The sequence below is a fragment of the Helianthus annuus genome, chromosome 15, assembly GCF_002127325.2.
Source record: "Helianthus annuus cultivar XRQ/B chromosome 15, HanXRQr2.0-SUNRISE, whole genome shotgun sequence".
Lineage (NCBI taxonomy): Eukaryota > Viridiplantae > Streptophyta > Magnoliopsida > Asterales > Asteraceae > Helianthus > Helianthus annuus.
Genome location: NC_035447.2, coordinates 22,955,318 through 22,969,595, shown reverse-complemented (window position 1 = coordinate 22,969,595; position 14,278 = coordinate 22,955,318). Strand labels below are relative to the sequence as shown.

The 14,278-nt window shown below is 36.9% G+C and overlaps 1 long non-coding RNA gene across 5 annotated transcripts; it reads right to left on the bottom strand.

Annotated features, from left to right (window-relative positions):
- Positions 1-238: 238 nt before the first annotated feature.
- LOC110910989 lies at positions 239-8,119 on the bottom strand. Of its 5 annotated transcripts, none has more exons than XR_004880501.1 (12): positions 7,918-8,119; positions 7,552-7,752; positions 7,259-7,399; positions 6,355-6,779; positions 5,975-6,266; positions 5,799-5,885; positions 5,544-5,720; positions 5,353-5,457; positions 5,102-5,241; positions 1,194-1,321; positions 523-820; positions 239-416 (listed from the first exon to the last, which is right to left on the bottom strand). It is a non-coding gene; the product is annotated as an uncharacterized LOC110910989 (long non-coding RNA). The 5 variants fall into 5 exon arrangements; XR_004880498.1 differs by having other exon boundaries at positions 515-820; positions 5,353-5,454; XR_004880499.1 differs by having other exon boundaries at positions 515-820; positions 5,353-5,451.
- Positions 8,120-14,278: the final 6,159 nt, after the last annotated feature.

Genomic DNA, 14,278 nt, shown 5'->3' with positions numbered 1-14,278 from the left:
AGACAATTGATCTATGGGTTTTGTTATATTTTTTTTGCGTACACATGAGTACGTTACTGTGATATTGGGCTAGGCACAAATAAAGAAGCATTGTTTGGTGTTTAAGAATTCTCTTTTTTCATTAGTTCTTTTTGCTTAAATCAACCATACACATCAATTTTAAGGATTACATTGACCAAGAATCACTAACTTCAAACATTCAAGGCAATGAACAAATATAATAAAAAAGGTACACCAGTAACAGTAAAATATGTTGTCTATTGAAATTTTCACATTTGTTTCACTAAAAGGAGATGAAACATTCAAAGCAATAAACAAATATAAAATCCTTCTAATAATTTAAATCATTTAAAGGGTCCAAGATGATGATATGTAGTTCCGTGACCTTTCTACCCTGCACTTCTTCGTTGGATCTCCTGCATTTAATAACATGAAAGTCCATAATTACATAAGAATGTTATAAGTGCCCTTGAATCAAGATTAACAATCAAGGTTTATTATTTTATCAACGGACTTGTTTACAGTATCATGTCATTGCATAGAAGTCATGTACCACGCGGCCGCCTCTTTCTTCACAAAGTCCTCACAATCTTCTGGTCTGATATCACCACAACAAAGTGTGACAGCCTTCACCAGTGTACCGGGGTTGTTGCCGGCAGCTGAGTTGTAGAAACCAATGTTTTAAAAACTGGTTTTTATTCCGTACTGGGCCGGGCTTAGAAGCGGTTCAACCAGGTGTATCGGACGGTTCAACCGGGTGTACCGGACGGTTTAACCGGTTGTATAAACTTCTATCTTCTCCAAAGCCACTCCAACTAACCTGCAAGGATCAAGGTTCAGGCTGTTTTTTTCCGATTTTTTGGACTGGCTAACACTATTTATACCAGAATTTGCATATTTTTGCCAAAACTACGCCTGGACTGCCATAACGACCTTTTTCGGCGCTGCACATCACCTGAGCACCTAGACAGGCGCCTAGTGCACCTTTGACAACATATTATAGGACTTCATACTTACGATTAATTACCAAATTGCCCCTGTAGGATCTCAATGGCCACCTAACTACCAAACACCACCACAGATCCAACAACTTCTAGATTATCAAAAAACTAAACATCACAAGCTGTCCTAACTTGAATGATTGAAAAATAATAGTGAAACACACCGTGTGTACCTACATCCCTCAAACTAACCTTGGAAAATCATGAATCCGTTCTACAACAGAACATGCAGAAGCGAGCCTTGTAATTGCTGCTTCTCCGAAAAGAGCCTGGTCACTGGAGCTTCACCAAATCATGAATCAACAGACGGCTACAACCGCCTACAAGTCACACATTTACTAAATGATTTGTCTACTAATGTTGCAATGAAGTACTAAACAAATAGTATTTGATGATTAATAAAAAAAAAATAAGCACAATGTTTTAACAATAATATCACTTAGTTGAGTGCAATTCAAATGTATGGACTGATATGTACAAACACATATGTAAAATCTTTTGTAGGCATGTTTTTCCATATTAGCGAGATCAAGTTTGTTCAATTTATTAATAATCAATGACCATACTTATAATTTCAAGTTACCGGTTTGAAAACCATTTCCGCCCTCAACATTTTTGAAACGTGTCACTTCAGTCCAAAAAGATAACGCGTCGTTAAAAAGGTTGAGGAAAAAACTGGCGCAAGGCGTTATCTTTTTGGACTGAACTGGCACGTTTCAAAAATATTGAGGACAGAACTGGCGCTTTTTTTTTACTGAAGTGACATTTTCCACCAAACCACAGGAATGAAAATGACAGTTAACTTCTTAAAAGATAATTTATGCGAGAGACTAAAGGAATCTGACAACAATAACCTTCACACTCGTTTTAAGCTCTTTTTGTCAAATATAAAATAAAAGATACAGAAATCAAATTAAAGATACAGAACTTATAAAAAGTAAATAAATAAATAAATAAAAGGAATTAAGAAATACGACGTGGTGGCACCAAAAACATATAGCAAGTCGCCACATTTTAGGCTAGCAACACGAGCTCAGGGCTAATGTCTAAAGAAATTATAAACCATGCTTGTGGAGACTCGCAATAGGGACCTAACGACAATGGGGGTTTTAGACTTTTAGCAGCCCATAACCAAAAGCCATGTACCAATAGTGCGACATGAGTTTGCAACTATCTAGTTAAGTCACTACATGGTTCTCATTTGTATATGTAATTTTCTTTGTATTGCATAAATAAAAAACCAAAATTAGTACATTTTAACATAGCTGTGATTGTTTATTAAAACTAAACTAAGAAATACACATGCTAGGGTTATGTACGGGGCGGTTCGGTTTTGAGCCATAACCAAAACCAAATTCGCGATGCAGCGGACTACACAACACTTAATAATTCTAAGGGTGTGCATGAGAAGGTTCAGTTCAGTTGGGTGATAACTAAAATCTAAATTTTCGGTTAAGGTACGTGAAAACCGGTCATGGGGATTTAAAGAGTTTTAAAAGGATGTAAACAAACCGAACTGCGCCAAGCCAACAAAAGCACAACCATAAGCTCAAAACTAATCAATACAATCTGCCTTGGATTGTTTTTCCTAACAAGCTAAAACGTTCAACCCAACTTGTGTTTCTTAACATTTTGTGTACAACTTGTAAACATATCAAAAGGTTAAAATTTAGACAAACTTGCGCCTATACAGAAGTTACATGAATAGAATGTTGCTTAACGACCCTGCAAGGCAAACACCATATGTTCATCATCGGAAGCCGAGCTTATATAATAATCAACTCTTTTTATGACCCATTTGGAAGTGACTTAACTATACGTGCGTCAACACCACGATCATCGAAGCCGGATATCCTTATGGATATGATTTTGTTGTTTGCTAAACGTTAGGTTGTTTGAAATTATGTGTAACAAATGTTAAAAAGTATTAAATCCATATAAAGTGACGTTTTACCCTTTTAAAATCCAAATACACCATTCTAATTCTCGTCTTTTCCATCATTCTCAAATCTTCTAAGGTACCTTTATTTAGGTTATTTGTCGAGTTCTTGATGGAATGGTGCATGAAACACCTCTAACTTCATGTTAGTGGTGTTTGTGTTATTAAATATAAGTTCTAGACATGAAAATTTTGGGAATCATATACAAAATTTGGTTGTATGTTAAAGGGTCAAGTCAAATTTGAACAAAAAAGCAACAGGCTACATAAAACAATCTTACCATGAAATCTTAAAAAAAAAAAAAAAAAAAAAAAAAAAAAAAAAAAAAAAAACTATCAAAAACCTCCTACTTAAACAACACATAATTATCGAATTTTCATGACAAGACATCCATTAAAGATGCAAAACTAAATTCCCAGACCCAAAAAAGAAACTTTAGTGACTAAAGTTTTTAAACATAATCGACATTTTTACCATATAACATTCATATTAAGATAAGTTTTTTAGTCAAAAATGTAAAAGCATGGAAGTTAACAACTATATTTGTTGCCAGGATTCCAAGTAAGATACCAAATTAAGCACCATTTAAGCAATTCGGCCAGGTACCATATTTAGAGCTGAAACTTATACATGGGTGTCTTTTGGGAATGATAATATGCTTAAAACCTTCACCTTTGTAATGCATACAGTACATGGACCCATTTATTATATTTTACCATTTAACGCAACAAATTTTATACCATCCTTATAAAAAGGCAAGTATCTTGCTAAGTGTTGTGCACTTAATAAACAATCTAGAATTTGAGCGTAAAACCCGAGTGGTCATTCATAGGTTTTCGTTTAAATATAGAAATGTAAACTCAGCACCTATACAACTCTTGTAAGTACCCAACTTGTCTATATAATTATAGCTAATATCCCAAGATAATGAGATATACAATATGCAAGTTTAGTTGTTGGGGGCATGGGGCCCACTCGATGAATTTTGTTGCAGTGAACCAATAGAGACCAGTTGTAAGAATTTCATATCGCTATTCTGACCCGGGTCAAGATTAGAACTCGGCTGCATGGAATTAAGAATGTATTTGGTCATTTCATTTTCATGTGAATGAACCTGCGTCAATTGAGAATGTGTTGGTTCAGATTGCTGCAAAGATTGCATATGCGGTGGAGGAAGTGCTTGATCTTGCTGCTGAGAGTTCCTCCAATTTTGAATTGATGACATTAATAATAGCCTTTTCATAAGCATCCAGCTGGTCTTTATGAATGGCTGGTATACCATGTTTAGGGGTTTGTAAGAATTCCATGCAACGCTCCAATATATGCGTTTCAGTGTCTCAAGCAGCTCGTTATCTGGTTGCTGAAAAGAATCATGCTGGACAACAAAAGGTTTTCATCAAATGACTTTTCTGTATGCTTTTGTAAATCAACATGTTAACCTTTAAACGATTATACATGCTTTTGAACCGCAAAGATTTCCATTTTTTGTACGGGACATTAACTTACCTGTAGCAATTTGGAAAGAGATTTCTTGTGCGTGACATTCAAATCTAGTAGATACAGGTCCTTCATAGCTTTTATCTATAACCAGAAGAAAACAGATCCAGGTCATATAGCGCCTATAATTGGAAAAATATTGATATTACCACTCATGGTTTATCAAAAAAATCGTAAAAAAAACATACCCCCCCTCTTTATAGTTGCTTCATGCTATTCAATTGGAACAGTAATAACTGCACAAACTTGTATACACTCTTTAACATTTGATCGATATTTCATATTAAAAGAAGCTTGCGAAAAAAGAAGTAAACTTTGGTTTGGAGTAGTGTTGATGAATTTCATCAACCAAATGCAAATTGAGATGTATAGATTCCCGACTCAAATTCTGGGTCTCCATAACTAAATGTTAACAGAAGTTGTCCTGACAACTGTATGGATATACAAGCAATTTAGAGAACACAAAATACTGACCATGTTGACTTCTTTAGTTAAAACGGGTCATTTTTATGGGTGGGTCCGGTTTTCTTGACCCACAAACAGCTCTAAAACTATTATGATTATAAATTTACTCTATATTTTTTAAAAATGATTTAAGAAGTTGTACTTCGAGAGTCTTTCAACTCTTTTGACCTGTTCAACCCGTTGGATAATACAGCTTACCTGACTTACTGAGCCACGGGATATTAACGGAGCTAAACCGCAAATCAGAGACATGCACAGAAAGATCTTCATCGAGAAGAACATTTGCAGACTTGAAGTTTCTGTGAATAATAGGTGGCTCGCTAAAGTCGTGTAGATATCTAAACCACCACAAGCGAGAAAGAAAATGAAGCGAGACGTTAATATGCAAATTAAACATAAAATAAGTTTATTTTGGTGGTGAATTTATGAATATATAAGTATTCACTTACTCTAAGGCTCTTGCAACTCCAAGTGCCATTCGGATGCGCGCATTCCATGAAAATTTCTTTTTGTAACCGTCATCGGAGTGTAGTGCATCGTGAAGGGTCCTGCTACTACAACATGTTTGACACATTTTATTATATATGTCGTAAAAACATGACCCGGAAAACCAATTGATGAATAAACAGGTCATTATTACCTTCATTAAAACACATTAACCGACTTGGCTTGCCAAGATAATTAATGAACCATTTAGATGCTTCATCTCCCTCATCCCAAGCCAATCCTGACCATTCCCAAATTGAGACACCCTCACATATTTGAGATGGTCTGCACAATGAAACCTTCAGCTCATCCATCCCCGGTGCTCTTAATACTAATTATTGTGTTAAAGATCAATTACTCAACATTAAACTCATTAAACAATAAGAAAGTATCGGAAAATGATGTCAACTTGAGTTGGGCTTCGGTAAGCTTCGCCTATTGAGCTAATCTGACAGAGATGAAGATTGACAGAGATGCTTCTGAGCCCGAGATGCCCCTGCAGGATTTTATTGGATATATAAAGATTGATGGGGTTTAAAGAAAACTGAAAAGAAAAATGAGTAACCAGAGTAGTTTAAAAAGTACATGTGCATCTGTTGCTGCTTCCTCAGCTTCTCTCAACCTAACAAGAACTTCACCAGCTGCCAACGACTTCGAAAACCGATTCCCATGACCTTTCGTTCCGGCTTTAGCCGCAACCCGTTTCACCTCCGCTATCCATTCAAGAATCAACCGGTGTTTCTCCACCAGTTCATTATACTTCTTCCTGCAAATCAGCATAATGTTCCACCATTCTACCATGACCATTAATCGACCTCATGAGTGCGTCATCTAACTCCTCTGTGCATTTCTTCTCCAATCTTAATTCCATTTCCATCTTCTCACAACAAAACTCATTCAAGAAATTAACACCACAGAAAATTGATTCAAGAAATCTGAGTTCAAACTGAGACATAAAATCGAACCTGTTCCAGGTCTGGGGGCTGAAAGAACTGCAATACCACCCTCCTAGAAATTCTAACTTCATTCATTTGCATGTAGAAGTATCACATCACCCTTCAGTTCTCTTTTTATCTTTTAAAAATTGTTATAAAAATAATTTTATTTGTTTATAAAAATTAAACGGGCTAAACATGTCACCCACGAACCTGTTAAGTGCACCCAAAACAACACGTTAAGCGAGTTAGTTGGTTTATTCATTAAAGACATAATTTGGACGACTCCCGTTCCACTTGACCTGTTAGAGTGAGACTTGACATTACCTTTCTATAATTGTGATAAGACATAACACATACCATAGCCTGACCGTAGCTGTTCCCGGATATCAATTGCTGAAATAGAACCGAGCCTTCACAACATCCACATTAGGTAGTTACCAAAGCTGATTTCACTGCGAAAAGTACATAATCAAATTATGTTACTTATTGAAAACCTTTTTAAATTTGTTGAACTAAATTTGACCTATAAGTCTATATCTCAAGCGAAATTCTAGGCGACGAACCAACAGGAATTGAGTTAGAAGTGGCATAATGAGTAACGGGTCAAGTGGAGTTAGGCTTGGTTGACTATACCAAAACATTTTTTGTCTGTCTTATTTAGCATGTCAAATATGAGTCGAGAAGCATAAATTTCAATGATAAAACTAATTATTAAAAACGCTTTGGATGACTTTAACCATTTTCCCCAACCTTCATCACATAATTTCTACACTAAAAAATAAATCTAGTCAGAAAGATTGAGCAAAATTTCCATATAAAAGAGGATATAAGGTCATAAAATGAAAGAGATACCTATTTATTTACAAGATGATGTCAACTATCGAATAACTATAATTACAAACTTACAGACAGTTGTGTGGGGAGAATGTACCTAAAGACCTTTTTGGTAACCAATAGCCGAATAAAACCCCAAACCATTGAAATCGAGATGGAATCCAAGAAACCAAATAGCAATGCCTTCAAAAAAATCCTTTCGAATGAGCTGATGTACCCTAAAAATGTTACCTTTTTTCTGTAAAATCCAAGTAAAAGATTGGGTTTTTAGGGAACAAAAGTCAACCCACTTCGTGAAATGACCAATTTACATCAAAAATAGTGAAATCCAGATAGAATCAAAGAACAAAATCACAGTGTCTTCAAGAAACCAATTTACCACTAACTAACCTTGGTTATGTGTGGTTTATGTCTGCAGTGATTATCGGCTGTTGGAAGCACTACCCTCATCCTGGATTTGCTCGATGTCGCCGGATTAGAATGTGAAGATGAAGACACAATTTTATATACCCACTTTATCATTTGTGACACTTTATTCATCACAGCATCAAAAACAAATCCATGTTTATCATCATATTCAGTCAAATTGACCTGCAAAAGTAATATATTTGAGTCTCTATACTTTAAATTAGTTACACTAAAGCCAACTAAATTCAATACAACAGTTATTTATTATGATACCATAACATGAAGATTCAATCCAAACAAAATGAGAACATAATATCACGCAACAATGTGACTCCACTAAGAACTTACCCTAACTTTTTATTCATAAAAAGTATGTGAGCAGCAGCTGGAATGACTCCGCCTTTACAGCACAAACACCTCGCTTTCTTTCCGATTACAACTTCGAGATGCATATTCCGGCAGATCCATGGCAGTCGCCGAGCTCAAGTCTTTGAAATTCTCCACAACGGGCGGTCATGAAACCCTAGATCGCCGAGAAGAGAGAGAGAGAAGAGAGAGAGAAGATCTGATGTTGTTTTGTGAGATGTGTGAGCATTGAGAGAGAAAGCAATTGGTGATCCGTGTGAAGTCAAATGGACGGTCCAGATCTTGATCCGTGTGAGAAAGTTACAAAATTGGACGGCAGATGTAGAACCTTGTAAAGGGTAAATGGTTTTGTGTTTTCTTGTGCCTTAATAGTTGTACATTGTGCATTAAGTGTTTTTTCAACACCTTGTTCAATTACCATCTTGTCCTTCACATATGTTTATTAAAGTAGTATATATATATATATATATATATATATATATATATGTATGTATATATAGGGAGCTGCTAGAATGAGAACCACCCCGAGTTGTAAGAACCGCGAGAACTACACCCCACGGAGCGCCGTTCGCCGCGATTTTTTTTTTACAAGTAGATGTGTGCATTATAAACACGGCCGTAAAAAATCACGGCGAACGGCGCTCCATGGGGTGTACTTTTTTACACCTCAGGTTTGGTGTTTTTAATTTTTTTTTCTTTTTTCTTTTTTTTTTCACCAAACTTGAGGTGTAAAAAAGTACACCCCACGGAGCGCCGTTCGCCGTGATTTTTTACGGCCGTGTTTATAATGCACACATCTACTTGTAAAAAAAGATCGCGGCGAACGGCGCTCCGTGGGGTGTAGTTCTCGCGGTTCTTACAACTCGAGGTGATTCTCATTCTAGCGCAATTCTATATATATATATATATATATATATATATATATATATATATATATATATATATATGAATGACAAAGGTTACATTACTCCTATTTTTAAATTACACCAATAAATACTAAATTTTACTCTATGTCAGAATTAGGGCTGTAAACGAACCGAACGTTCATCGAACAGTTCATGAACCGTTCGGCGGGAAGTTCGTTTATGTTCATTCGATAAGCTTAACGAACGAACATGAACAAAAAATTTCGTTCGATAAGCTTAACGAACGAACACGGACAAAGGTCTCGTTCGTTTGTATGCGTTCGTGAACATTCGGTAATATGTCCGTTCGTGTTCGGTTTTTTATGTTTATTTTTCTAAAAGTTTTAATGTTTTATTAATTTTTTACTTTCCCCTATAAGTATTATTTTCCCCTCTTTTTGTTTACCTTCCCACCTTTTTTTTTACTTTCCCGCCTAATTCATACACTTCAGTACACTAATTACATTAAAAAATTAGTAAAAACTAATAACCCATCTGGCCTTAACGGTGCCTTTTTTTAATTTTCAAAATTAATGTTTATTTGTGTTCGTTTGCGTTCGTGATTAGTGTTCACGAACTGTTCGCGAACAACCAAAATTCCTTAACGAACGAACACAAACACAAAATTCTGTTCGTTATGTGTTCGCGAACAGTTCACGAACATCCAAATTTCCTTAACGAACGAACACGAACATAGCCTTGTTTGTGTTCGTTCGGTTCGTTTACAGCTCTAGTCAGAATTCTTCAAGAGCCAAGAATCTTTATTACCCATCTATATATAATTATATTTTTGATAAGCCGGTCTCCTAAGCAACAAAGTAATTGCCATCTTAAAATAAATATGAGTTAATTAGGCTAAACCAATTAGCCTCTGAATAAGACCAAAATCTATAATGATAATATGCTAAGTTCATTTTATTAAGAAAATATGGTAATTAGATTGTCCATGTCTTTATAGCCTAGTGACATTTTTTAGGTGAGATAAGATTTTGAAACCAATAGGGCCTTTGAGACCAATAGGTCATATGAGGTTTTCCCATATCTATGCCTAATGGAGGTGAATATATATCATGTCTACAATGTGATGACGGTAATTAAATAATCACGTTAAGATAATATAAATAATTGTAAAAATAACATCAGTGAAATAGAGTCATTTCCTATGCTCCTACCTGCAACAAAGTTTTTCACTTCACTGGTACATCATTCTTTCACATTACCACCAAAACCTTATCTTCATCAAATACAAAATGTCTTCCCTTATTGTTCTAGTTTATTTTTCCCTCAAGCCACAACCACCTCCACCATCATAGCTTCCTCTCTGGTTGTCGCCATCCTTCGGGTTTCCCTGCCGATGGTGCTTTTGCTCGACCGAAGTCGTTGGCCCCTTTCGCAATCAAGAAACCGATATGGATCCACGGGCACTGCCTTCGTCACTCATTCTCAAACAAACATCCTCATCATCACCTCGTCTTCAAACCACCATCGTCGCCATAGTGGATGAAGACAAACGGTGGCTACGGTTTGGGGTTTTGAATCGGAAAAAGCGGTGGTTAAACAACAAATCGCCGTTCAGGCAGGGGCGTCCCCACCTATATCTTAAGGTGGGCGGGCGCACCCCTTGAAAAAATAAAATTTAGTGCTAATTTCCCGGTAAAATCCCGACCGCAACCCTTGAAAATTTTCATCCGCACCCCTTGGAAATTTTCGACCGCCCCTCTTAGGGAAAAAAATCTTATGAATTTGTAAAAAAATTACGTAAACACTGATGTTCTTTTTTAAATACAATCTAATTAACTTTCCACTTAACAAATTAACTCTCACTTAATCCAATTAACTTTCTCTTAACCTTTAACCCAATAAACACACCATAACTCAAGCCCAACCCAATCTAATATCTAATTTGAACTAAAATATAATAACCCAACCCAACGCAATTTTGGCCACCAAACTCACGAAAACAGCATCTCATCACTATTTTCGGTTATGGTTCGATTTATTTTTGTTTTCTTGTCTTATTTGGATTTTTAAGAGAAATACAATTGTTAAAAAAAGTTTGTAATTTTAGTTGTTTTTGTTGTTTTTTGAAACTTTAGTTGGTTGATTTTGTTGTTTAGTTAAAGTTTAGTGTGTTTAAATGGTTAGCTATAAGGAATCAACAATTACAACTAGAGCTTGATTTTAAAGTTGAAAATTATGAAGTTTGGTGATGATTGTTAAGTGTTTAGTGTTGAAAATTAGTTGTATATGTTATATAGAGAAAAACTTGCTTAGAAAAGTAGCTCTAGATGTTTTGGATAGATTTCAAAAAATGTGTTGGTGCATTTCATCTGTTGACTTCGTTTTGGATCAAGTCGTAGTATTAGAATGTTAGATCTGGGCACGAACCACGAGAAAATGTGAAAATGTATAGAATTGGGCTAGTTGGTTCGCTTATAGGTCCAATTGTATAGTCGGTTCGCTCGAACGGACATTAGTGGTCAGGTCCGCTCGAATGTAAATGGTCCGGTTCGCTCGAGTGGTTTTTGTTAGGTTCGCTCGAGTGGTTTTTGTTAGGTTCGCTCGAGTGGTTCGCTTATTGGGCCTGTCCAATAAGCGAACCCAATCATGTATAAATAGGCTGATGAGCGATCCAGTTTGGGTGTGTGTGTCGAAACTCGTACCGAAGTGCTGCCGGATCGAGAACTGATTGTAACCATTGTCAAATCAATACAGAAAGAGTTTAAAGTGAATTACAAGCTATTCCTACGTTGATTACTTGTTTTCCGCACCTGTAATTGACGAAAACGCCTCTGAACGACTCGTTTAGGTCTCGAAACGATCCTACAATTGGTATCAGAGCTTCAGGAGGAGGAGTTCTGCAGAGAATAGCTGAAATTCTTCAAAATTTCTGACTTCTACACCTTCTTTCTTCATTTTAGACACTTTCAACGGTCAGAATCAGCTGAAAATTTCACAGATCGTGCGTAATACTACAGAGACAAACCCTTGAAAGTTTGGTGCAAAAATTCGAAGAAAAATGAGGTCCGATTGGAGATCCGCTTATTCGGTCGATTGAGATTGGTCCGCTCGAACTGCACAAGTCTGGTCCGCTCTTTCGGTCAAATCACACTGGTCCGCTCCAAAAACAGATCGTTCGGTCCGCTCATCTAATCCATCCGGTCCGCTCATCTGATCCAGTCGATCCGCTCATCTGACCCATCCGGTCCGCTCATCTGATCAATCCAGTTCGCTTATCTGATCCATCCGGTCCGCTCATTTGTCCATCCGATCCGCTCCAAAGACACATCCGGTCCGCTTTTGTATCCGAATTGCGTGGTCCGCTTATTGATCTGATTGGTCCGCTTTTATGTTCATTTGGCATCCCGGTTCGCTTTTAAGACTGATTATTGAACTTTTCGAAAATTTTGAAGATGGACGAGGAACTTTTCAACGCGTTCGCTGCGCCAGTGACTCCGATTACCTTCGCGCAAAACACGATGCTCGAGAACGAAACGGGCGCGATGCAAAAACCACCAAGACTCATGAATATTGAAGAGTATAAGGGTTGGGAAGGTCGGTTTGAAAATTGGGTGCAAGCGAATTATCTTGATGCTTGGGAATGCGTGGAAACGAAGTATGTTCGACCTTTAAATGACGATGAAGAACCCGTTCCAATCAAAGATCTTACTGCTGATGCTAGGAAAAAATACAAAGACGAGAAAATGATGCTTAGTCTTCTTCAACAGGCAGTGAAAGAAGATATCATGGTTCTTCTACAGCATAATGGAACTTCGTACTCGATTTGGAAAGCGTTACGGTCAAAGTTTAGAGGAAGTGAGGAGATGGTCAAGAGTAAAAAGTCACTTCTGAAGAAAGAGTTTGATTTATTCCGAGGGTTGAAGAATGAGAGTACGAGAGAAATTATTGAACGTTATTGTAATCTGCTTGCTAATATGAAAAGGTTGAGTATTGAAAAAAGTACTGATGAGCTGATAGAAAAACTTGCTGATGCTTTGCCGTATGAGACTTGGGGCACATATCTGATGATGCTCAGAAACAAGAAAGGTTTTAGCAATCTGACGCTCAGTAAGTTCATTGAAAAAATAGAGGCTCAAGAAATGGAACAACGGAAAGTGATCAGAATGAAAGATTTCGATGGTGAACAGGACATCGGGCTGTATTATAAGGCAGGGGTGAATGAGAAGAAGCCTTCAAATTTATCTCCGAAGGTTGAAACTGCCTACAGCGCCAAGAACTCATCTGGAAGTCCATCTTCGGGGTCCAACAGCAAAACCAGCTTTACGTCGTTTTCATCATATGATCCAAACATCTCTGCAACTAAAAATGGTAGAAAGTTACAATGCAACATTGTATTAAATCTTGAAAATGATCAAGATTACTCTGAGGAAGTTGCCAAAAACCAAATGTCTTTATTAGGAATGGTTTTGGAATCTTACACTTGTTTTGTTGCAGGTCGTATCGGCAATCCAATGTTAACTAAAGAAGATTACGACCAGATAGATGCAGAAGAGATGGAACTGATGGACATAAAGTGGTGTCTGGCTAGTGTTTTACGGAGAGCTGAGAAATTCAAATAAATCACGGGGAGAGATGATCTTCGTGATGCGAATGTTTCTACTTTAGGTTTTGACAAATCTAAAGTCACTTGTTTTCGGTGCAGGGAAAAGGGACACTTCAAGAGAGAGTACACAAACCGAGAAGCAAGTGGAGCTCAAAATCCGTTCAACAACAACAACGATTACTATCGCAAAGCCATCTATCACCAAGTTGGTCAATCATCTCAACAATCTAAACATCAAGCTCAAACTGCACATGGAAGGGATGTAATTGAAGATTCTGGAAAAAGAGCTTGTGTGGGTAATCATGATAGGTTGTATGGCAAAAGAAGAGATGGTAGTGCTTTGATTATTGATCAGGATGATGAAAAGCTAGCAGAGGATTTTAGCTGGGCAAATTTCACTTGGGATGATTACATTCCTGATCAAACTACAGCTTACACTGCTTTTACAGCAAAGATTGTAGATGATAGTGATGATGATACAGAGTATTGGGCGAGAAAATACAGAGAAGATATGAAGCTGCTTGTTGAGAGTGATAGCGAAGACGAAAAAGTCAAGAAGGAGAAGAAAAAGAAAAAGATCAAGACGCCGGTGAGTAGTGATGATGAAGAAATGCCGATGGTGAAAAGGCAAACTGTGAAAGAAGTGCCTAAGTTCAAGGTTGAAGAAGGTGTTGATGCGAAAGAGGTTCAGGTGAAGTGTGAAAACTGTGAGATTGTGAAAAAGCAGAACAGCACGTTGATTTACAACTTAAAAAGTCTGAAGGAGTTATATGATGTGCTGAACAAGACAATGAATCAGTACAATCAAACGAGTGAAGAACAAGCAGTTGCTATGAAGACACTTCAGGGAGCATTTATGACAAAACAAAAAGTT